This window comes from Drosophila miranda, chromosome XR, assembly GCF_003369915.1.
Source record: "Drosophila miranda strain MSH22 chromosome XR, D.miranda_PacBio2.1, whole genome shotgun sequence".
Lineage (NCBI taxonomy): Eukaryota > Metazoa > Arthropoda > Insecta > Diptera > Drosophilidae > Drosophila > Drosophila miranda.
Window position 1 is genome coordinate 49252108 of NC_046674.1, and position 26190 is coordinate 49278297.

The following is a 26190-nucleotide window of genomic DNA, read 5'->3' on the forward strand; positions in this document are numbered from 1 at the left end:
TTAAATGTGTTATATTTATTATATACATACATATAGTGACATATCCATTATTCCCCACATCCCATACACATTATGTTTATGTACAATTCATCCACCCCATCCACACAAGTAACAGGACCCCACTCAAGAATCAATAACTGTTTCTTCCCATACTCTAAGCTAGGGCCCCCCATAATATAAACAATGGACCACATTGTTTCATCAACATTAGAATCACGCCACTCTCGAGAAATCGATTCATTAGAATCACGCCACTCATGAGGACCAATCAAAGCTAGACATAAAACCAAGGAGTATCACATTCCTAGCTCCGTCATGTAATGCAACACCGATCGCCAGCAGTGGATGCCTTTCATCAAAGCCGACGCATCCCCAAATATCGATCCAGGCACGTACGCCACCGACACGAAGATGCAGCCGAGGAAAGCAACGCCCGAAGCCAGAGTCGGGAGTTCCAAGAGAAGGGCTCATGGAAACTAGCCAGCAGCAACGATGTTTTGGATCCAGACTTCTGTGATATGTCACTGCTACAAAAATATTTCAAAACTTCGCCCCGCCCACTTCCGCCCCCACAAAGGACGAAAGTCTGTGGCATCCACAATTTTAAAGATATGAGAAAACCAAAAACGTAGAATTGTAGAGAAGACCATATCTTTAAGACTGCGGAATCTGAATTGGGTCGTATTATTATTATAGCCAGCATCAAGAAAACGATTTCATTTTTTCTCGCCCTGTCTCTCTCTAACACACACGTAGCATAGCCGGCTTTGCTTAGAGTAAAACATTAGCGCCTAGATCTCAGAGACTATAAAAGCTAGAGCAACCAAATTTGGTATCCACACTCCTAATATATCGGACCGAGACGAGTTTGTTTCAAAATTTCACCACACCCCCTTCCGCCACCACAATGGATGAAAATCTGGGGATATTCACAAATCTCAAAAACTATTAACGCTAGAGTAACCAAATTTAGTATCCACACTCCTGTTAGATCTCACTATAAAACGTATATCTCAAAATTTCGCCCCACCCCTTCCGCCTGCACAAAGGACGAAAATCTGTTGCATCCAGAATATTGCACATTCGAGAAAACTAAAAACGCAGAATCATAGATAATGACCATATCTATCAGATTGCTGAATCTGGATCAGATCAGGTCATTTTTATAGCCAATAGGAACAAATCAATTTGCAGTGGCTACGCAGACTGATTTTCTGTCTCTCTCGCACGCACTCTTTGTCGTGTCGTTTAATATTAGCGGCGTCTGCCGGAGGAGAGCCATACTGACTTAGTATCGGGTATAACCGTAGAGTTGCTGTGTCCGCAGCTACTCACAACGTTCCCCCTCGTTTTTTTGTAGTTTTATGCATTTTAGTCGCGTTTAAAGTTGAAAAAAAATAATGCCGAACAATAATGTTACCCACTGTATTCTTTTTGTGTAATCTTCACTTGGAAGAAACCCATTTGAAACGAAATGAAATTCAACCAATCAAAAGTAAAACAGAAAACATTGAAAATAAAAAGTGTTTAAATGTGTTATATTTATTATATACATACATATAGTGACATATCCATAATTTCCCACATCCCATACACATTATGTTTATGTACAATTCATCCACCCCATCCACACAAGTAACAGGACCCCACTCAAGAATCAATAACTGTTTCTTCCCATACTCTAAGCTAGGGCCCCCATAATATAAACAATGGACCACATTGTTTCATCAACATTACATCAACATTTCATCAACGGCATCCCATAATATTGCCCAGGATTCATTCCATCACTTCTGCTCTGATACGGCACTTACACGAAAAACACTTTCACGCTGGACCCCAGTCGCTATTAGCCATCATTCGTCAAGCGTACTGGCCAATCGGTGGCCGAAAGACCGTAGCACACGTAATGCAAAAGTGTGTCAGATGCTTTAGAGTGAAGGCTCTCAGATTTTTTTTTTTTTTTTTTTTTTAGGATTTAAGTTACCAAGCTACCCGTGAGTAGCGTGGGATTATTTGGCCGCCCGCCTTTTGAAGGTGGAAATTGCCAAGTCAAAGAATAGAAGATGTTGGAGTACTGTTTATAGCTTTACATCAATTTCGTCGATGAAGTCAATTAGTGTTTGGTACGCGCTGATGTTTTCTTTTTCAAAGAATTTGTAAATATCATTATATTTTCTTAGAGATGGGAAGTTTTGCCTTGTTGTGTTGTACTTTGTACAATTGAAAATTAAATGCGAGGCGTTATCGATACTATCGCATGTATCACATATGTTACTACATGCATTTTGGCGAGAGTGTGCCTATCGAATGCGTTACCACTAAGCAGTCTGTTAATTCTTTTAGCGTCAATGACTTTAAGCTTAGTTTTATTTAGGAACCACGATTTGGATGATGTTGAGGGGAAAAGCGAGCAGTAACCTCGGTGCTTGATACTAGCAAACTCGGCGTATTCTCTCTCCCATTCTGCTTTTAAGATTCTGTGTATTTCGCACATAGCGTCTTTAAGGTTCCATTTAACCACTGTGTATTTTCCTCGTCTGTGGGCTTCTTTGGCTGCTGCGTCAACTGAAGTGTTCTGAAGGATGTTAGCGTGTCCGGGAATGTAGTGAACCTCTACAGTTCTTAGATGTGGATTTTGTTGGATCTTTTCTCTGATTTTTTAGGCGATAGAGTTATCCTGAATGTTCTTCGCCAGAATGAGGGCCCCGTTTCTGCTGTCTGTCAGGAGCGCGACACGAGGAAAATTGTACAAAATAGCATGGTCTAATGCCTTCTCGATAGCAAGGAGCTCGGCGGACAACGAGGAAAGGGTTTTGTGCGTGTAATAGCTATCTAAAAAACCTGTCCTATCGTGCAGGAAAGCGGCGCTGGAATGCCCATCTGCGACTGACCCATCCGTGTAATAGATTTCAAAACCACCCTTTGTCAGCTGATCCTTCTTTTCCCCGTGGAGCAGCATGATACCTGCCTGGTCTATAGCGTGCTTGTTGGGTGCAGAACCCTTGAAAAATTCTAAGTCGGAGCTAATTTTAGTGCAAAATGAAGCTGTGTTCTCGAAAACCTCAACTCTATCTATTATGCTGCCAAACTCCCGATATGCCTTAGCGTAGCCCGTGCTTAAATCCCTATTTGCTGACACTGTTTCACTTGCTGGGAGATTAAATGCAAACACCTTAACCAACTCTTTCGCCGCCAGGAATCTCATCCTGTAGTCCGGGGGAAGTTCTCCTGCCATGTGATATATGATAGGAACGGGAGTGCAGACTATCAGACCCAGCGACTTTCTGAGGTGATGGTTGCAGTGGGATTTGATTTTGGCCAAGGGAGATTTGGACAGGTTGCAGAATGATGAGCACGCGTACTCCAGCCTACTTCTGACAAATGCCTTGTAAAATATAAGCCCTCTTTTGGGGCTGCTACCATAGTGAGACCCACTGAGTAATCTGAGAAATGCACAGTTTCTGTTCGATTCCGAGATGGCCAGATCAATGTGACCAGAGGCTGAGTTGTTTGCTGAGATAGTCCTGCCTAGGTATTTGATCTGCTCTACTTGTCTGATCTCAACTCCTTGATGCGAGATATTTAGCGCAGCTCTACGATTGTTGAAGTAAATAACTTTAGACTTCACCGGATTGAATGACAGGTTTAGCCTATTGCATTTTTCTTCGAACTTATCTATACTGTCTTCCAGCACACCTTTCGCAATGGATACGTCTTTATGAAAACAAACTATGAAAAAGTCATCAGCATACTGAAACAGTAAGCAGTTATGACTGTTAATATCATGTAGTTCGGCTGTGTAAAGGTTAAAAAGGGTTGGGCTGAGACAGCTACCCTGGCTAACACCTCTGTTCACCTCTACCTTGCTTTTTCCCTTTATGAGAATTCGTCTGTTAAGGAAGCTGGAGATCCAAGCCGTGAGGCTTGTATTGAACCGCATATCCCTCATCCTGTGCTCGAGTGTGTCCACTCTTACGCAGTCGAACGCTCTTTGTAAATCTAGGCAAGCTGCGACAACCTGACAACCCCTCGCCTTCAGCGCCAGAACTTTGTTGATAAGGTCGTTGATGCAAAGAGCCGTGGACCTGTTTCTCCTGAAGGCATAGGACCTGACCGGCAGCAGGTCACAGTTTGCTATGTGCTCGTCCAACTTCAACTTTATCAACCCCTCTATGGATTTAAACAGCGTGTTAATCAAACAAATCGGCCTATGGTTTTGGAAGGAAGTAGGGTCTGCATTCTTCTTGGGGATGGGTACCACTTTTATCCTGCTCCAGACTTCAGGGATGACGCCACTCAGCCATACTTTATTTATAATTTCAAAAATGACTTGTTTTTTCCCACTTGGTAGCTTTTGAAGCATCCTGAACGAGATGCCATCAGGGCCTCTAGCCGAATTGGGGTTCCTGGTTTTTAGGAAGGCCAGGAATTCTTCCAGTTCCAGGGGTTCCGGGTCGTCTGGTCCTAACAAAGGGGCAGGATGGGGTTACTTTAACCATATTGAGAAAGTTTTTGTCATCTTCGTTCGTCCATTTGTTCCCTACATTTTTGATTTGACCGTATTTTTTGATGTTCTTCACCCTGCTCCACATAGAGGGCGAGGAGGAGACCTCTTCTATAAACTTGGAAAAGTTGCGCTTTCTAAGATTTTTTACGTGATTTTGTAGATTTTTGTCAGCTTCTAAGGTTGCTCTGGCATCAGCCAATTTTTTGGTGAGGTAGAATTTTTGCCTGCAAGCGTTTCTCACGCGAAAAAGTTTTTCCGTTTCCTCGTTCCACCATTTCTTAGCAACGTACTTGTTCTTGCTTGGGAATGTGACCGTGTTTTTTAAGGTCAGGGATTTCACTTTTTCATTGAGCTCCTCCAGATTTGAGAAGTCACTTGCACCCAGAATCCGGGCTATTCTGTTGTGAAGGATCTTCTTGCCTTGGAGGGGGGCATTTAGGCCTTGCACTGATAATACAATTGGGAAGTGGTTGCTGTTCGTAATTTTTGTTTTGAGGACTTGCCAGTTAATAGTTCCATTTCTGTAGTTCGAAAAAGAAAGGTCAAGAACGGAGAATTGAGATGGGCTCCTGGAGAAGGTTGGCGAACCGTCGTTTAGGCAGATAAATCCGGCCTCCCGGGTGGAATTCTCAATGCTGCGACCCTTGCGATTACAGATCGGACTTCCCCAGATAGAAGACCTAGCGTTGAAGTCCCCGCCCACTATTGAGGGTATGTCAAGCGAAGCCGCGAATTCGAAAAACTTTTTTGTGCCCGATTTAAACTGTGAAACTGTTGTTGATGGCGGTGCATATATGCTAAAAATATTGAAATTGCTCTTGAGGTTTAATGTTTTTATTCCTAAAATTTCCAAGTCGTTCTCTATTTTTAAAATGCTGAATTGAATGTTTTTCCTGACGTAGATGCCAACCCCGCCGTAGCCGTCCTCTCTGGGCCTGCAGAAAAAGTTATAGTCTAAAATGCTGCAGTCCGCGTTGTTCAACACCCAAATCTCTGAGAGGATGGCAATATCTATTGCGTTCTTGTCTAGGAACATTGAGAGGAGCTGTTTGTTGTTGTTGTGTGTCAGACTTTGAATATTTAGCTGAAGAATCTTCATTGTTGGATGTTTTGAGAACCAACTGCCATCCCTTGGGCAATCTGACGCCTATCTAGTTCTGCGTTGGAAGCATTGACAAATTCTCTAATTTCCTTAATAAATTTATTCGCTAAAGAATCCCCTTTAATGATGTTGTTTGGATCAATCAGGAACGCTGTGAGTTTGGCTCCTAGTGCGTTTAGCTTATCCTGGGCCAGAGAAGATGCCACGAATGAAGATCTCACAAATTTCTCGCTCATTTGGACGTAGTCTGAGTTTATTGAGTTCTTCCACTCTGCCATGTTGGCTGCTGCCTTGGCCGCCTCTGCGTTCCGGGCGGCAACCCTATTGGATTTGGTCACTTCCGCGAAAGAGGTGACAGAATGAATTTCCCTGGCGGACTCTAAGCTGTTATTTAAGAATTCAGGGGAGCGGTTAGATTGCCAACTGGGTCTAGGAAATTCCCCTTGATCCCTTAGGTTGGGGGAAGTTCTATCAAAAAGGATCGGATATCTAGCCTTGACCTCAGCTCTAGTTAGGTTTTCCAGTGTCATACACTTTTGAATGGCGTACGCTTTTTTCCTGGCCTCACACTGCGGGTGGGTGGCAGCATGTTCCCCCTTGCAGTTAGCACAGACCAGCCCTGAGCAGATAATATCTTTGCTGTGATCTTGTCCGCATTTGAAACATTTCGCTCCACTCTTGCAATGTTGCGCCAGATGGCCAAACCTAAAACACCTGAAACATTGAATAAGCTGAACAAAAGGTTTCACTTCTACTTTAGAATATAGAAAATTGATTTTGGTTGGTAACTGCTCTCCTCTGAACCAGAGTTTCACCCTGCCAGTAGGTACACGTTCCCCCGATGCTCTATCCCTTCGCGTAATCCGAACTATCTCCTCAATTGGGATATCCGAGGTTACAAGCTCCGCTAGCTGTTCCTCCGAGTAGTGCCCGGGGATCCCAAAAATTAACCCTGCTTTTTGGACGAAGTGCCTAAAGATTCGGGTTGAGTACCCTTGAGCAGCGAAAACACTGTTTTCCACTAGCCCGTTTGCACACTCCGCCGACCCGCACACAATCTTGCACCTGCCATAGCCCATTCTAGCAACCTCCTCGATATCGCTAATGCCCTGTTTCAGCAGTAGATCGGATAGATCAAACTGGTTTATAGCAATTCTGGCATTATTCGCACTCATTTTGTCGATACAAACAATGTATGGGCCTTTATGCCCCTCATAATACTTGTTAACGATGATTTTGCGGTTACTTCCGTTTTTCGTACTCACGGAAGCCACACAAACCGCGTCAGTCTTCTCTCTCTCTTTCGTCGTAGAAATGTTTGATGTCATGCTTGTTGTCGTGTTCGTGGACATGTTTGTCGACACGTTCGTCGACAAGTTTGGTTTCTTGCACAGCAGTTTAGAAGCCAAAAGCTGCGGAGCCGTTTTTGCCGCCATCTTTACTCCTACCCGCATGGCGGATTTAGCTTCTCCTTCCCTTTTTTTCAGCGTTTCCATGCGAATTTTAACTCCCGTCGCCTTCTCCGTGGCCATCCTTGTCTTTCCTATGCTTGCCATGCTTCTCAGGGTCCAGACGGAGTTCCAAGAGCCGTTTTAAGAGTTATTCCGGAACGCCATGCAGTAAATTCCAGGTTATTCGACTTAATTGATGAAGCTTTGGGAATTTCTTCGCGCCGTCTTCGTAGGCGTGTGAGGCACCCCCAGAAGCTTCGGAAAATGTCTTTTTGATTAAAACTATCAGCGAACGTCTTGAAATATGTTAATTTTTTCCTTCCGCAAACAATTTTAGGTACGCGCCATACCAGTGTTGCTTAAGAACTGTAGGCTCTCAGATTAATTTAATAACCTCTCGCTTTGCTCAGAAGTTTCAGCTGAAATGAGCCAAAGGGTCGGTATCAGTATCCGGTATCGGTGCTGATTCTGCATTTCACACGGAAGGTTCAGTTAATTTGGTCATTCGATCCAGGACTTCTGATTACTTCACGAGCCTCACAGCTCTCGTTGCTCCTCGTATTACAGAAAACAAGCCTGCTTCTTCATTTGATGTATCCAAATGGGAAATGCCATCCAATATCAGCCTTGCTGACCCACACTTCAACAAATGTCAGCGCATCGATGTACTTATTGGAGCCAGCTTATTTTACGACATTTTATGCGTTGACAGATCAAATTGGAGAGGGGAACTCCTATAATACAAAAAACCCGGCTCGGCTGGGTTGTCACAGGTGGCGGTCATTACTCCCACAGCTCAGTGCTCCTAGCTGCCTCTAGATCGACAGAATTGAGTCAAACGCCTACTGTTGGTTTGGGTGAGCTAGTGCGAAGGACCTCGGAAGTGGAAAACTGTCACGGTTCCGCTACAGAAGCAACAAAGGAGGACATTGCTTGCGAGGAACATTTTAAAAAACATTGCTGTCGGCTTCCAAGCGGCAAATACTGCGTTCAACTGCCTTTAAAGCTGAGTGACAGTCTTCTTGGAGATTCAAATCAACAAGCCTATCGCAGATTACTCAATCTAGGGCGCAAGCTGGTTCACAAGCCTCTTATCAAGGCCCAATATGCCGCATTTATAAAAGGAATACCTCGATTTGAATCACATGTCCCCTGTCAAAAGTGACTCACTTAAACAATGCAAATTTTTTTCTTCCTCATCACTGCGTCTTAAGAGAAAACAAAACCACCACAAAACTCCGAGTAGTTTTCGATGGATCCGCTTGTACATTTACAGGTTATTCCCTCTACGATTTATTGATGTCAGGCACAACAATTCAGCCAAAGTTAGTTAAGACTCTTCTCCGATTTCGTACCGTTCGTATAGCGTTGACTGGTAAAATTTTTAAAATGTATAGATGCGTCCGTGTCTCGCCCCAAGATAGTTTTCTGCGGTGCATACTGTGGCGTGACTCACCCCTCGAGGAGCTAAGAACATTCAAACTGGAAACCGTGACCTATGGAACGAAACTAGCAGCATTTCTGGCCGTCCGTTCTATGCACCAACTAGCGGCAGACGAGAGTTCTTCATATCCAATTGTCTCTGAAGTTGTGCTGCGGGACTTTTACGTGGATGATTTGCTAACGGTGGGAGATACTACAAATGAGGTGCTGGAAATAATTCGCCAGGTGTCAGGACTATTAGCCAAAGGAAATTTCAAAATCAGGAAATGGTGTTCCAACGATACATCTGTACTCGATCAAACACCCAGTGAAGATAGGGAAACATTTGTTAAATTTACTGATGGAAGCGATGTAACCAAGACGCTAGGTTTAGCATGGAATCCCACTTCGGATGAGCTATTATTTTCATTCTGTCCCAATCAAGTCCCTTCGGACTTATAGGGCCAGTAATTACTAAAGCAAAAATATTTCTACAGCAGCTGTGGAAAGAAAAGCTTCATTGGGATGAAAGTCTGCCAGTCTCCTTACGCACAACTTGGATCAACTTTATTCAGCAGTTTGACTCTATGCAACAAATTTCTTTCCCGCGCCTATCGTTCCTTCGAAGCAGCAACCTTGAAATGCATGGATTTTGTGATGCCAGCATGAGTGCTTATGGAGCTTGCATCTACGCTGTTTCGCAAGGCGACAATGGAGTCAAGGCAAATCTTCTATCTTCCAGATCTCGCGTAGCGCCCCTGAAGACTATCACAATACAAAAGTTGGAATTATGTGCTGCAGCCCTACTCGCTCAGCTTATGCATGAAGTGTCTTTGATGAACTTCAATTGCTTTTATTATTGCTGGTGTGACTCCACAGTCGTTTTGGCTTGGATCAAGAATCAACCATCCAACTTCAATGTATTTGTCGCCAATAGACTTTCTGTTATTCAGGAACTCACATCTGAAATGTCTTGGCTGCACGTGCCAACTGATCTAAACCCTGCCGATATGCTTTCTCGAGGATCATTACCAGCTGAGCTCATCAATTCTCAGCTTTGGAAGTATGGACCTACATACTTGACAGCCAGTAAGGATCAATGGCCAAGTACGCCTGCTCTTCCAGAGCTAATTTTGGAGGCACGAAAAACCATACTAATTACAAACTGCGCGTCAAGATATTTGGTGGAAGAATTAAAGTTTGTAAATTCCTTCCCCAAAATGAAACTAATTTTTGCGTATGTATTCAAATTCATTCATCGACGAAAGTATGGAATAACTGTGGAGGACTTGCGTTTGGGAACCGAACTGCTTCTTCGCCTTACTCCGAAATCTCGTCTATCTACTGAAATAAGAGCCCTGCAATCCCGAAAGGACAACAAGGCTTCAAGCTCGATCGCCTCTTTTTCGCCATTTTTAGATGATTGCGGTTTGCTTCGAGTTGGAGGGCGTCTTAAGAACTCTACCTTGGACTTCGAAGCACGGCATCCCATAATATTGCCCAGGATTCATTCCATCACTTCTGCTCTGATACGGCACTTACACGAAAAACACTTTCACGCTGGACCCCAGTCGCTATTAGCCATCATTCGTCAAGCGTACTGGCCAATCGGTGGCCGAAAGACCGTAGCACACGTAATGCAAAAGTGTGTCAGATGCTTTAGAGTGAAGCCTCGAACTCTCGAGCAAATAATGGCAGATCTTCCGGTGGACAGAGTTAGCGAATCTTATGCATTTTTAGTTACCGGCGTTGACTATTGCGGTCCGTTCTTGTATAAGTCAGAAGTTCGAAACAGGCCCCCACTAAAAACATGAGCATTTTTATATGTTTCTCCACTAAGGCGGTTCACATCGAGCTTGTGAAGGATCTTACAACGTCTGCGTTCCTCTCTGCTCTTCGCCGTTTTATTTGCACCCGTGGAAGACCGATTCGTATTTGGTCAAATAATGCCACAAATTTGGTTGGAGCGCGGAACGAACTAGCGGAACTTAAGTCGCTATTCCTAAGCGACAGTCATCAAGAGGCCGTGCATCAAGCTTGTCTCGACGATTGCTTCGATTGGCGTTTCATTTCTCCTAGATCGCCACATTTTGGAGGATTGTGTGAGGCGTCAATCAAGCTTACTAAACATCATCTTCGACGTGCCCTTGGATCCTCGCTTCTTGGATTTGATGAGCTGCGCACTCTCGCGTGCAATATCTGTGCAATCATTAATTCAAGGCCATTGTTTTCTCTTTCAGAGAACCCTGCAGATCTCGATGTACTCACGCCCAGCCATTTTCTGGTTGGCGTGCCTATCACAACCTTCTTGGAGCCTGACTTGGTTCATTTAAACGTCGATCGCTTGGACCGTTGGCAGAAGGTCACACATCTTCAGCAAATCTTTTGGTCTCGCTGGCGCCAATCTTATTTAACCAGTCTTCAAGAAAGAACGAAGTGGCGCACCCGGAATCCTGAGCTTCACCTCAATGATGTCGTTCTTGTTAAGGACGAGAACTTCCCTCCTCTGAAGTGGCCTCTAGCGAGAATCCTCGAGCTCATCCCAGGAGCTGATGGCGTATCTCGAGCCGCCTTGATCAGGATGGCTACAGGTGTTAGCCGAAGAGGACTTGCAAAATTATGTCTATTGCCTCTACGAGATGAGGTGAAAGGCATGGATCCTTCCACGGGGGGAGTATGTTCGGGCGAAGCCCGACTGTAAATTTTGTATCATCTTTCTATTGCCTATCAATTCACTTCTTTCCATTTTGGTGATTATACTAAACCAACGTAACGTAAGCGTAGCTTTATCTATGCTCGCTCAGCAATATGCTCTCATATAATCATCTATTCTTTATCTATGCTCGCTCTTGTTATCTTTTCTTTCGTATGCCGTCGCTAAGCCGTCAGCAGCTGCGCCTGCTCTGGCAGTTACCGCTTGATATAGTTGGAGAACAGACCATTTTTGTCCCCAATCTATTACTTTGGCTCGAGATCGGCTCGCTTGCCTCATCCAAGTGTATCACTCTCTAATACTATTGTAAAAGGCTCTGGCATCTTCGGCCACCCTCAACACACAAATCACCTATAATAAAATTTATAAAGTTTCTGAAATTATTAATTTGTGAAATTCTGAAACAATTATAGTCAGCGAAAAAGCTCGGTGTCTCAACATTAGGTAACCCCGACGTGATCGTTAATAACAATTTGGAAATAAAAAATTATAAACTGTGAAAATTATCCACTAAACATAATTGTTCGACCGCGAAACGGTTAGTTCTCATTTCGTTGCGCTCTTGCGCACAAGCACTAATACAGGTACGTGCATTAGCGGCTTCGGGTTTGCTGCACTTGCGCTTGCATACCAAAAAATCAAACGGTTGGTTCTTCGATTCTTCTTTGTACTTTACTCGCTGCTGCCTGTCGAAAATGGATGAGTTCAATGACTTGCCGGAAAACAGGGTGTCTTTTTACAAACGAAAGGCACTCTCAATATACAAAAAAGCCGTTTCACTTCGAGATACGATATTGAGTGATGAAAACAACTCAATCAATGAAGATGCACTAAGTGTTCATTTAAAGATCTTGGAAAAAATACCCGACTCATTTAATGTTACTCATTCTAATTTAGAAGAGCTTGATGTGAACGAAATTGGCAGCGACCTAAGCAACAATTTTGAGGATTTGGCTATGGAAATCGAAGTACGTATTCGCTCAGCACTCCGCAGGACTACCCAGAACATGCCGCATCACTCAACGATACGACCCGAGCTCAACGTTACTGCCTCCGGAAATGTACGGTCACGATATCATGTTCCTGACATTAAACTTTCCACTTTCCGTGGAGGTTATACTGAGAAGTTCCAGAACCTGCGCTCATGTTTGGATGGACCTGCCTTGGAGGCTGTTTGCTCTTTGGAAGTATCGGAGAGCAATTATGATATTGCATTGGACATTTTAAACAATCGTTTCAATAATAAACGTTTAATCTTTCAGGCACACGACGCTGAGATTCTGAGGCATGAGAAGGTTGAAGATGGGTCAACTACAAAGCTACGTACTTTATCGGACAAGCTTCATTCTCACATGAGAGCGCTTAGGTCGATGGGTACCATTGAGGAAATAGCAGGATGCATCATCGTTCACTCCACATACAAGTATCTCGACTCTGATACCAGGACCAAATGAGAGGAGCTGTCGCCCCCTAACGTCATACCAACATGGGACCATTTTTCGGTTTTTTTGGAGAGGAGATGTCAAGCCATGGAGACCATGGATCAAGCTATGTTGATTCAAGCCCATAGCAGTCAGGTTGGAAAACATAAACAAAACACTCATTCAAAACATAGTCTTGTTGCTACAAATACAATCGTATTGAAATGCGTATTCTGTGATAATAAAGGGCATAACATTTACAGCTGCACTCGCTTTGGAAACCTTTCGCCATCTTCGCGTCTTAGAGAGGCAAGGAAGCTTAGAGTTTCAACTGTTCGAAGAAGGGACATCAAAATACCTCTTTCAGTTCAGGCTCTTGTCGCACATGCGGTGAGAAACATCATACCCTTTTACATATCAACAATCCGCTGCCTACGTCAGTTATCACGGAACCTACTAACGCTTCTACGTCTCCTATTCAGACAGACTCATGCTCAGGCCCCAATCTTCCAAGTTCTCTTGTTGCTGCTTTACATCATGCTCGCCTCCTGCTCAGAATCTTAACTCAGACGTAGTGCTTCTAGCCACGATAGTCATTATGATAAAGAGTCGATTTGGTGATCTTCTTCCTTACCGGGCTCTTCTGGATTCAGGCTCTCAGATTAATTTAATAACCTCTCGCTTTGCTCAGAAGTTTCAGCTGAAATGAGCCAAAGGGTCGGTATCAGTATCCGGTATCGGTGCTGATTCTGCATTTCACACGGAAGGTTCAGTTAATTTGGTCATTCGATCCAGGACTTCTGATTACTTCACGAGCCTCACAGCTCTCGTTGCTCCTTGTATTACAGAAAACAAGCCTGCTTCTTCATTTGATGTATCCAAATGGGAAATGCCATCCAATATCAGCCTTGCTGACCCACACTTCAACAAATGTCAGCGCATAGATGTACTTATTGGAGCCAGCTTATTTTACGACATTTTATGCGTTGACAGATCAAATTGGAGAGGGGACCTCCTATAATACAAAAAACCCGGCTCGGCTGGTTGTCACAGGTGGCGGTCATTACTCCCTCAGCTCAGTGCTCCTAGCTGCCTCTAGATCGACAGAATTGAGTCAAACGCCTACTGTTGGTTTGGGTGAGCTAGTGCGAAGGTTCTCGGAAGTGGAAAACTGTCACGGTTCCGCTACAGAAGCAACAAAGGAGGACATTGCTTGCGAGGAACATTTTAAAAAACATTGCGGTCGGCTTCCAAGCGGCGAATACTGCGTTCAACTGCCTTTAAAGCTGAGTGACAGTCTTCTTGGAGATTCAAATCAACAAGCCTATCGCAGATTACTCAATCTAGAGCGCAAGCTGGTTCACAAGCCTCTTATCAAGGCCCAATATGCCGCATTTAAAAAAGGAATACCTCGATTTGAATCACATGTTCCCTGTCAAAAGTGACTCACTTAAACAATGCAAATTTTTTTCTTCCTCATCACTGCGTCTTAAGAGAAAACAAAACCACCACAAAACTCCGAGTAGTTTTCGATGGATCCGCTTGTACATTTACAGGTTATTCCCTCTACGATTTATTGATGTCAGGCACAACAATTCAGCCAAAGTTAGTTAAGACTCTTCTCCGATTTCGTACCGTTCGTATAGCGTTGACTGGTAACATTTTTAAAATGTATAGATGCGTCCGTGTCTCGCCCCAAGATAGTTTTCTGCAGTGCATACTGTGGCGTGACTCACCCCTCGAGGAGCTAAGAACATTCAAACTGGAAACCGTGACCTATGGAACGAAACTAGCAGCATTTCTGGCCGTCCGTTCTATGCACCAACTAGCGGCAGACGAGAGTTCTTCATATCCAATTGTCTCTGAAGTTGTGCTGCGGGACTTTTACGTGGATGATTTGCTAACGGTGGGAGATACTACAAATGAGGTGCTGGAAATAATTCGCCAGGTGTCAGGACTATTAGCCAAAGGAAATTTCAAAATCAGGAAATGGTGTTCCAACGATACATCTGTACTCGATCAAACACCCAGTGAAGATAGGGAAACATTTGTTAAATTTACTGATGGAAGCGATGTAACCAAGACGCTAGGTTTAGCATGGAATCCCACTTCGGATGAGCTATTATTTTCATTCTGTCCCAATCAAGTCCCTTCGGACTTATAGGGCCAGTAATTACTAAAGCAAAAATATTTCTACAGCAGCTGTGGAAAGAAAAGCTTCATTGGGATGAAAGTCTGCCAGTCTCCTTACGCACAACTTGGATCAACTTTATTCAGCAGTTTGACTCTATGCAACAAATTTCTTTCCCGCGCCTATCGTTCCTTCGAAGCAGCAACCTTGAAATGCATGGATTTTGTGATGCCAGCATGAGTGCTTATGGAGCTTGCATCTACGCTGTTTCGCAAGGCGACAATGGAGTCAAGGCAAATCTTCTATCTTCCAGATCTCGCGTAGCGCCCCTGAAGACTATCACAATACAAAAGTTGGAATTATGTGCTGCAGCCCTACTCGCTCAGCTTATGCATGAAGTGTCTTTGATGAACTTCAATTGCTTTTATTATTGCTGGTGTGACTCCACAGTCGTTTTGGCTTGGATCAAGAATCAACCATCCAACTTCAATGTATTTGTCGCCAATAGACTTTCTGTTATTCAGGAACTCACATCTGAAATGTCTTGGCTGCACGTGCCATCTGATCTAAACCCTGCCGATATGCTTTCTCGAGGATCATTACCAGCTGAGCTCATCAATTCTCAGATTTGGAAGTATGGACCTACATACTTGACAGCCAGTAAGGATCAATGGCCAAGTACGCCTGCTCTTCCAGAGCCAATTTTGGAGGCACGAAAAACCATACTAATTACAAACTGCGCGTCAAGATATTTGGTGGAAGAATTAATGTTTGTAAATTCCTTCCCCAAAATGCAACTAATTTTTGCGTATGTATTCAAATTCATTCATCGACGAAAGTATGGAATAACTGTGGAGGACTTGCGTTTGGGAACCGAACTGCTTCTTCGCCTTACTCAGAAATCTCGTCTATCTACTGAAATAAGAGCCCTGCAAACCCGAAAGGACAACAAGGCTTCAAGCTCGATCGCCTCTTTTTCGCCATTTTTAGATGATTGCGGTTTGCTTCGAGTTGGAGGGCGTCTTAAAAACTCTACCTTGGACTTCGAAGCACGGCATCCCATAATATTGCCCAGGATTCATTCCATCACTTCTGCTCTGATACGGCACTTACACGAAAAACACTTTCACGCTGGACCCCAGTCGCTATTAGCCATCATTCGTCAAGCGTACTGGCCAATCGGTGGCCGAAAGACCGTAGCACACGTAATGCAAAAGTGTGTCAGATGCTTTAGAGTGAAGCCTCGAACTCTCGAGCAAATAATGGCAGATCTTCCGGTGGACAGAGTTAGCGAATCTTATGCATTTTTAGTTACCGGCGTTGACTATTGCGGTCCGTTCTTGTATAAGTCAGAAGTTCGAAACAGGCCCCCACTAAAAACATGAGCATTTTTATATGTTTCTCCACTAAGGCGGTTCACATCGAGCTTGTGAAGGATCTTACAACGTCTGCGTTCCTCTCTGCTCTTCGCCGTTTTATTTGCACCCGTGGAAGACCGATTCGTATTTGGTCAAATAATGCCACAAATTTGGTTGGAGCGCGGAACGAACTAGCGGAACTTAAGTCGCTATTCCTAAGCGACAGTCATCAAGAGGCCGTGCATCAAGCTTGTCTCGACGATTGCTTCGATTGGCGTTTCATTTCTCCTAGATCGCCACATTTTGGAGGATTGTGTGAGGCGTCAATCAAGCTTACTAAACATCATCTTCGACGTGCCCTTGGATCCTCGCTTCTTGGATTTGATGAGCTGCGCACTCTCGCGTGCAATATCTGTGCAATCATTAATTCAAGGCCATTGTTTTCTCTTTCAGAGAACCCTGCAGATCTCGATGTACTCACGCCCAGCCATTTTTTGGTTGGCGTCCCTATCACAACCTTCTTGGAGCCGGACTTGGTTCATTTAAACGTCGATCGCTTGGACCGTTGGCAGAAGGTCACACATCTTCAGCAAATCTTTTGGTCTCGCTGGCGCCAATCTTATTTAACCAGTCTTCAAGAAAGAACGAAGTGGCGCACCCGGAATCCTGAGCTTCACCTCAATGATGTCGTTCTTGTTAAGGACGAGAACTTCCCTCCTCTGAAGTGGCCTCTAGCGAGAATCCTCGAGCTCATCCCAGGAGCTGATGGCGTATCTCGAGCCGCCTTGATCAGGATGGCTACAGGTGTTAGCCGAAGAGGACTTGCAAAATTATGTCTATTGCCTCTACGAGATGAGGTGAAAGGCATGGATCCTTCCACGGGGGAGTATGTTCGGGCGAAGCCCGACTGTAAATTTTGTATCATCTTTCTATTGCCTATCAATTCACTTCTTTCCATTTTGGTGATTATACTAAACCAACGTAACGTAAGCGTAGCTTTATCTATGCTCGCTCAGCAATATGCTCTCATATAATCATCTATTCTTTATCTATGCTCGCTCTTGTTATCTTTTCTTTCGTATGCCGTCGCTAAGCCGTCAGCAGCTGCGCCTGCTCTGGCAGTTACCGCTTGATATAGTTGGAGAACAGACCATTTTTGTCCCCAATCTATTACTTTGGCTCGAGATCGGCTCGCTTGCCTCATCCAAGTGTATCACTCTCTAATACTATTGTAAAAGGCTCTGGCATCTTCGGCCACCCTCAACACAAAAATCACCTATAATAAAATTTATAAAGTTTCTGAAATTATTAATTTGTGAAATTCTTGAACAATTATAGTCAGCGAAAAAGCTCGTTGTCTCAACAATTATATTTTCCACTTCATTGGAAGAACATCTGCTGTCACTAAAGAGAGTATTTGGAAAGTTGAGAGACGCAAATTTGAAATTACAAATGGATAAATGTGAATTCATGAAAAAGGAAAATTAATTCCTAGGTCATGTAGTCACCACTAAAAGAATAATACCGAATCTAGGCAAAATCGCTGCCATACTCAGATTTCCAATACCGGAAACCACTAAACAAATAAAGTTGTTCATTGGTCTGTGCAGATTCTATAGGAAATTTATTCCTAACTTTGCAAACATAGCAAATCCCATGACACTAAAACTAAAGAAATGAGCTGTCAGAGATCCCAAGGAAGAAAAGTACGTTGAACCATTTGAGAGACTCAAAGTACTCATCACCTCAGGAACTATCCTTTGATAGGATAGACCCCAGCCATTGAAAAGGAACTATTAGCAATTGTATGGGCCACCAAGTATTTCCGATCATACCTATTCGGTAGAACATTCAAAATACTTAGCGATAATAATTCCTTCATTTGGTTGAACAACCTCAAGGAGCCCAATATGAAATTGCAAAGATGGAAGATTAAACTGAATGAATTAGACTTTGAAATAAGATACACGGCAAAGAAAACCACGTAGCTGATACATAATCAAGGGTAAAGATTAACGAAAATCTTCTTGGAGAATCTTCTTATAGCACTGGCGCAACCGTACATAGCGCATAGGAAGATAATCAAAACCACATTGCTATCACTAAAAGACTGATTAACTATTAAAATCACCAGATTGAGTTATTAAAAGGCAATTATGAGATCACATATGAACACATGATCAACACTTTAGCGAAGGATATAATGAAGGAATATTTATGCACCAAAAAGATCGCATTATACTTCCATAATGAAATAGATTTTCCTCCTTTCCAAAAAGCTTATTTGGAAATCATTAACAAAAGCAATTAAATCTAGAACAAAACTCTTAGATATTCAAAATTATGCAGAATTCAAAGAAACAATATTGAAAAATCATAGAGAATTACTTCATCCCGGAATTGAGAACACATCAATTGGTTTAGAGGAAAATACTCTTACCCAGATTATCAAAAGGTAATCCAAAATATCATAAATGAATGTCCCACTTGTAATATCGCCAAAACGGAGCATAGATATACAAAGCTGGCATTCGAAACCCCACCAGAAATATTGAATATCAGAGAAAAATAGTCTTGGATTTCTATATGATTGGTAACCAGTAGTTCCTATGCATGTATTGACGTATTCTCAAAGTTGTGAATGATTGAGCCATCATGCAAGTTTTTAACGAAGTGCGGAAACCACTTGCATTGCAAGCATGGCTGAATGCGGAAAACGTAAAAATAGAGATCACTTCCAGCAAAAATGGAATATCTGACGTAGAGAGGTTCCATAAGACAGTAAAAGAAAAACTGAGAAAAATATCTAGCGAAGATAGTCTAGAAGATAGACTCACCAACTCTGAATTAATTCTTCATACTTATAATCATAAAACTAAACATAATACCACGAATAGGACCCCAGCATATATATTTATTTATGCAGGCACACCCGACTACGACAGACAATTGAATAAAGCGATTAAAATCACTCAGCTGAATAAAAATCGTATAGATTATGAGATAGATACCCGTTATAAGCTGACACCTCTAGTTAAGTCGAAGGTAACAAACCCTTTCAAAAGGACAGGCCAAATTAGATAGGTAGACGAAAAGCATTACGAAGAGAAGAATAGGGGTAGGAAGATAACACATTATAAATCGAAATTTAACGAGGGGGAACGTTGTGATTTGCTGCGGAGACTGCAACTCTACTGTGACGCCCAGCGCCAGGAAGACCAAGCGCCGGCGCCACAAACACCACAACAATAACATTAGAAACACCGAGAAGAAACCCTGAAGACTAATTATACTAGAAACACCAAGACAAGCCATGAAGACTAAAAAATAAGTATTAGTAGAATAAGTAGAACATAAGCGACAATACATGAAGACCTGCCACATAAGGATAAAAGAAATAAGTATAAATAAACAAACAATAAAAGAAACATAAAACCAACCACAGCTGACCGCCCCAAGTGTGACCATAACCCAAGCACCAACGGGCACACTATCAGCCGATCCGTACAAACGCGTTAGGGACACATCAGCAGAACGCGCTAGGGACATGCCGTACGGATCAGCTGCTTTTCGGAAATAAAAGGGGCTCCGCCAGAGCGATCATCATCAGTTCGGCTCCGGCCAGTGGAGAGGTAAGCATCAGTAGCAGCCACCAGCAGCCCCAGCGATCCTCCAACATTTATTCTCCTCGGAGAGCATTCACCCTCCGCAACATTATTTCTCCTCGGAGCGCATTAACCCTCCGCAACATTATATCTCCTCGGAGCGCATTAACCCTCCGCAACATTATTTCTCCTCGGAGCGCATTAACCCTCCGCAACATTATTTCTCCTCGGAGCGCATTAACCCTCCGCAACATTATTTCTCCTCGGAGCGCATTAACCCTCCGCAATATTTATTCTCCTCGGAGCGCATTCAACCTCCGCAACATTATTTCTCCTCGGAGCGCATTAACCCTCCGCAACATTATTTCTACTCGGAGCGCATTAACCCTCCGCAACATTATTTCTCCTCGGAGCGCATTAACCCTCCGCAACATTAATTCTCCTCGGAGCGTATTAACCCTCCGCAACATTATTTCTCCTCGGAGCGCATTAACCCTCCGCAACATTAATTCTCCTCGGAGCGCATTAACTCTCCGCAACATTATTTCTCCTCGGAGCGCATTAACCCTCCGCAACATTATTTCTCCTCGGAGCGCATTAACCCTCCGCAACATTTATTCTCCTCGGAGCGCATTCACCGTCATTAAATCACACCAAGCATTTTCCTACGGTTAACTAAGGATGGGAGGTTTACTAATAGGTTTACTACTAGAGTAAGATGGGAGTCTCACACCCGCCTTAACTGGCCCCGTAGAGCAAAAGTAAAAAGTTTTTCTATACTTCTATACGATCCTGGTGTACTTTGTACTGAGGGTACCAAACACAGGAGCCGTATTCTAAAATCGGACGAACTAGCGAGGTATAGAGAGTCTTTATTTACCATGGTGGAAGTGTCTTCAGAAAACTTTAGCTTGGCGTCTAATACAACACCAAGATCATCCAACAGGGTAATTCTCTCAAGGGAACCACCACATAGGGTATATGGAGCCAACGTGGGGCTAGAACTATGAAATGTCATAACTTTGCATTTCGAGGCATTAAGGTGTTAACAAGTTTGCACAACACCATGACTGAAAGTTATTGAGATCGGATCGGATTTATGTGCTAAAAGGGAATGGTTTACAGAGTCGAATGCTTTACTAAAGTCGGTGCAAATAACATCCGTCTGTAAGTTACCTTGAAAGCCTCTGATAATGAAAGAGGTAAACTCTAACAAGATCGAGTTGGTTGATCGCCGCCTTATAAATCCATGCTGAGTTGGAGATATAAGTGACTTGCAGAGGTGTTGCAAGTGCGGAGTTAACTTTGATATACCTCTATAATTTTTTGCTTCAGACTTGCTACCTTTTTTATGGAGAGGAATTATAAACGATTCCTTCTAGATCGGGGGGAAGCAAGAAGATTCAATGGACAGTGTGAATAGTTTAAGCAAGAGTCCACATAAAGCCTCGGCGCAGTACCTGAGTACACAGCCAGGAGCTCCGTCAGGACCCGATGAAAACACTGGCTCACTAGTCGAAGATTATGAAGCAGCAATCTTTTATTTAGCAAGGGACTGAAAATGCCGTTCGACCTCGGTAAACCGTGTAGGTACGGCTGACCAGAGTAGCTTTCCTAAAATTTGGTAGCTTGAAAAAATTGTGGCGATTGCCTGATCATTATTTGCCGACGTATTAAGAATTGACAGCGAGGATGGGTGTGCGGACATTCTAAGCTTACTGTTTACGAAGCAGTTAAACTATTTAGGGTCCTGAGAAAACGTCTCCTGCATCGAGATAGGTAGTTCTTATAGCATTGAGCATTAAGAACTGAAAAGTTTGACCGAGCTATTAAATAGCGAGAGTGAGAAAAAGGAGAACCCACTTCTTGAAATTTTTTACAAAGTCTTGATTTTAAGTTTCTTAGGCTGGATAAATATTTGGTATTTCAAGGGGTTTTCCAGATCTAATCGGACAAGAAAGCGGGACACAAGAATCAAACGAGGGGGAACGTTGTGAGTTGCTGCGGAGACCGCAACTCTACATTTATACCCGATACTTAGTCAGTATGGCTCTCCTCCGGCAGACGCCGCTAATATTAAACGACACGACAAAGAGTGCGTGCAAAAGAGACAGAAAATCAGTCAGAATGTGACGTCGGGCGCTGCGTAGCCACTGCAAATTGATTTGCTCCTTTTGGCTATAAAAATAATCTGATCTGATCCAGATTCAGCAATCTGATAGATATGGTCATTATCTATGAATCTGCGCTTTTAGTTTTCTCGAATCTGCAATATTATGGATGCAACAGATTTTCATCTTTTGCGGGGGCGGAAGGGGATGGGGCGAAATTTTGAGATACACGTTTTATAGTAAGATCTAACAGGAGTGCGGATACCAAATTTGGTTACTCTAGCGGTAATAGTCTCTGAGATTTGTGGAAACCCCCAGATTTTCGTCCTTTGCGGGGGCGGAAGGGGGTGTGGCAAAATTTTGAAACAAACTCACAAATTTGGTTGCCCTAGCTCTTATAGTCTCTGAGATCTAGGTGCTAATGTTTTACGCTAAGCAAAGCCGGCTATGCTACGTGTGTGTTAGAGAAAGACAGGGCTAGAAAAAATGAAATTGTTTTCTTGATGCTGGCTATAATAATGATACGATCCAATTCAGATTCTGCAGTCTAAAAGATATGGTCATTCTCTACGATTCTGCGTTTTTGATTTTCTTGTATCTTTTAAATTGTGGGTGCCACAGATTTTCGTTCTCTGTGGGGGCGAAAGTGGGCGGGGCGAAGTTTTGAAATATTTTTGTAGCAGTAACATATCACAGAAGTCTGGATCCAAAACATCGTTGCTCTAGCTCTAATAGTCTTTGAGCACTAGGCGCTAATAGGGACGGACAGACGGACGGACAGACGGACAGACAGACAGGGATCAATCGACTCGGCTATTGATGATGATCAAGAATATATGTACTTTATCGGGTCGGAAACGATTCCTTCTGGACGTTACACACATCCACTTTTACCACAAATCTACTCATTTTGAGTATCGGGTATACAAATGTGCCAAGAGCATTGTAAAAAATGTTTTTGCCTTTTATGACATCAGTGCACAAGTACAAAGCGGACCAATCAAAATCCCTAATGAGGTTATTAAGCTTCGTAAAATAGGCTTTACGAAAGCAGCGGAAACGTTCAGGTAGCCTACTCGACCGATCCAATACAGTTGGTCCTATATCTAGCGACACTTTGAAAGTAGGATGGTAGGCGTCTTCAGGTATAGTAAGCGGAAGGGCTCGGGTTAACAACACTTAGGTCGGATCCGATACAAAGCACAGATGAAGCAATCGACCCAAGGAATTTTTCACATGGTTGACTTGAGACAGGGACAGGTCAAGCAAGCCGTCAACAAAGTCATGTCGTGACATGCACACTAGGTTATTAGACTCGATTACCGACGACCTAACAGTTCCTGCCAAGTTGAAGTCACCAAGAACTATCTAACGGTCTTTATCTGATAGCGAGAAAGAACCAGTGGTTGATTCGGACTGCTCATAAATTTAGATTTCCGAAGAAGGTGGAATATACGAGCAAGTAATGAATATAGCGAAAGCGGGAAGAATCAGTTTTACACACAAGAATTCCAGTTCCTGTTGAACTTGGACTGTGAAGAGCTCTGACGTGAAGGTAGAGTCCACTGCAATCAGAACCCCTCCTGCACGTCGAGACGAACGGTCCTTTCTAAAAGTTGTGTAGCGACCTGCCAAAAGCTCGGAACTAAGAATGTCCGGCTTTAACCAGGTTTCAGTAAACACAATAACGTGGGATGCAAATACAATACTATCCCGAAAAAGAATGCTGAGCTTACTACGTAAGCCTCTGACATTCTGATAAGTTACTAAAAGAGAAGTTAGTTTTTTGGAAAGGTGGAAGCAGGACGGGAAGATGAGGAAGAGGAAGTTGAGGTTGAGGGTGGCGCACTGGAATGATTTTTAAGAGTTATGGGGGGCCTATTTTTCTTCTTAGCCTTAAACTTCTTCACCACCAAATGCTCCGGCAAAAATTTTGCGGAGCAAATGGTGTCAAATTGGGTTGGGGAGATGCTTATCTTCGACGAGGCTATCTCCCTGGCATAAGAGAAGTTAAATTTCTTAACCTTTAAGCCCACGGCTTTTATTTTGCTTTGAATAAAAGCAGCTACATCATTAGATGTGAGGTCAGGGGCCAGCCGTGAAACAAAAACTTGTCGTTTTGGTGGGACTCCCACCAGTGGTTTAGGCACCACAGGCCTAGTACCTGTGGTGGCAATATCCGGAGGTCTAGAACTTCTGATCACTGGTGGGATCGGAATAGACGGGACAGCTAGCGAGCTTGCGGACACCACGGACACGTTCGTTACAGACTTACTTGGCTTCACGTTCACCGGAGCGATGAATTCGGCTACCGAATCTGCATCGCCAGCAGCTGTCGTTGCCTTTGGAGTGGCAAACGAGATCAACTGCTGCACACTTGGAGTGGTCGGAGTCAGTTTTTCGGCCGTCTGCCTCATAAATATGACCATGTCAGTCTCAACCGCACGGCATGCCTCACAACTGTAGTGCAAGCCATTACGTTTTGATATGGCATCGCCCACGAGGCCCGTAAACGCGGGCGTGCACTACGCTATCGAAGAGTCAGCAGGGGATACTCTGCTGGTCATGGGTGATCTCTTTCCGACAAGATTTTTTGGCACATACCACAGAAAACTGCATAATACAAAATTTGGACAAAATTAAAATCAAATAATATTTTAAAACCAGTGTGCCAGACAAACGCTAATAGGAGGAGAACATTTGCAGCAGCAGCTAATAAGAGAGAGAGAGAGAGCTACTGAACAGAAAGTTACGAGAGCGAGAGAGAAAGAATAGTTATTGAAGTTGAGGTAAATAAAACAACAAAAGCTACAAGACGAGAGACGAGAGCTGTAATGTAATGTAATGCGTACAACACAAATTAGAAGTTAAATAAATAATGTTTAAATTAAAATCAAAAGGCGTGCACTCGCGGAATAGTATAGATTTTCAGATTGTAGGCTGGTTAGGAAGTTAAATTAAAAGTTATTTATGAACACACCGGCTGTTTATGCAAAACGCGTCTGATCTACGAAAGAGAACTAACGATTATTATCTCACAGTAAATGTTAAAAAAACAAAAGAAACATACCAAGACTTAACAATACAAGCTACAAAATTTGAAGACATAATCCAGGTACAATATCTAGTTGAAAAACTCCAAAGAGAGAAGAGTGGTTTAAAAATAGCCAAAAGAAATAAGAAAGGCCAAGTAAATATAGTAGGAACAGCATATAAATATCTATTCGGAACACTGCATGAGGAAGATAAAAAGGTGATAGAACAGAAGATAGATAATCTCGCAATTCACAGTGTTCAAACGAATGAATTAAATCTGGTAATATATGCCGTAAATAACGGAATAGATATTGTTAACAAATTAAACGAAGAAAAATATAGGAATAAACAAATAGATTTTCTGATATTCAACTTACAACATTTCACAGAATATATCGAAGACATAGAAATATGAATGCAACTAGCTAGACTCGGCATGTTCAATCCGAAATTGTTAAAACAAGATTACCTGAAACACATTAGTTCCAAGAAAATACTAAAAATCAAAACTTCTACATGGCTAAAATCAGACACTAACGAAATCTTAATAATTTCCAACATTCCTAGGGATAGTAAAAATGTCCCTATATATAAAATAGTTCCATATCCGGATGAGCTAAACAAATATTATATTCAAGATAAAGAAGTATACATTAAGGAAACTAAACAGAAAATAACTGAAGAATTATAAAAGTAATTTTAAAGCAAATTCCCACGAAGTGTCCATATTCAAAAACTTTCCAAAACTTTCAAATAAACTATATTGAACCTAATTACATTTTTTAATATACTAATCACATGGAACCTTCCAAAAACAACGCTTTACCAAAATTGTCAAAACCAAGAAATCATAGCGGAAGGAAATACCATTATAAAAATGTACAATTGCTCAATCCAACTACGATCCAATCCAACGAATTTACAATATCCAATACAATGCTGGACTTTGCACAAATCGTATATGTTAATAACAATATAACTAGAGTAGAGCCACTGTCTTATGCACAGACAAGAGAAATAATTAATAATAATTAATAATAATAATAATAAATAATAATTTAAACAAACTTAAAATAGTAATCTATTGCAAATAAGTTACATATAATAGAACTACTACGCTATGTAGCCACCAAATTTAAGAAAACTCCGAAGAGAATAACTGTCAAATACATAAACCCGAAAATAGAAGAGAAAGAAGAAGAACCAACCTCAACTCTTATACTTGACACCCCGTCACTGTACTCGAGGGTAAACGCCTGGGGACAGGCTAAGCACAAACGTTGGGGGAGTGACATATCTATAATTTATCCATTTACGTCCAATTCACCCA